Source organism: Sinocyclocheilus rhinocerous, unplaced genomic scaffold, assembly GCF_001515625.1.
Source record: "Sinocyclocheilus rhinocerous isolate Xijiao unplaced genomic scaffold, SAMN03320098_v1.1 scaffold233, whole genome shotgun sequence".
Classification (NCBI taxonomy): Eukaryota; Metazoa; Chordata; class Actinopteri; order Cypriniformes; family Cyprinidae; genus Sinocyclocheilus; species Sinocyclocheilus rhinocerous.
Window position 1 is genome coordinate 44,861 of NW_015643174.1, and position 423 is coordinate 45,283.

Below are 423 nucleotides of genomic sequence, written 5' to 3' on the forward strand. Positions count from 1 at the left end.
TTCAAAGGGCCCTTTGGAATGAAGGATTTCGAAGGGTACAACTGATGGACACTTCGGGATCCCATGATCCTTTGCGTAGATTCTTTGCATGATGACGGCGCCGCCGTGTGGGCATGTAATGACGAAGCAGAAGGGCACTTCAAGAAACAGTTGTTTGGTCCCCTACACCATTCAACCCTTCGAAGCTCTCACTCCGGAGGGTAAACCCTTTGAAGGGATTAGGGCATAGGGATGAGCCCTTCCGAATGGAACGCAGGGAAAGTTTAGTTTTGACCAAGCGGCAACCTTCTGGTCTCTGTCGTGAAACCAACACGGAAGTGACTAAAATTGCAATTCATCGACTGGCCGCTAGAGGCTGTCTCCAAATGGGAGTCAGTCCCATAGACTCTCCATGTTAAAATGCCCAACTTTACAGCAGAAAAC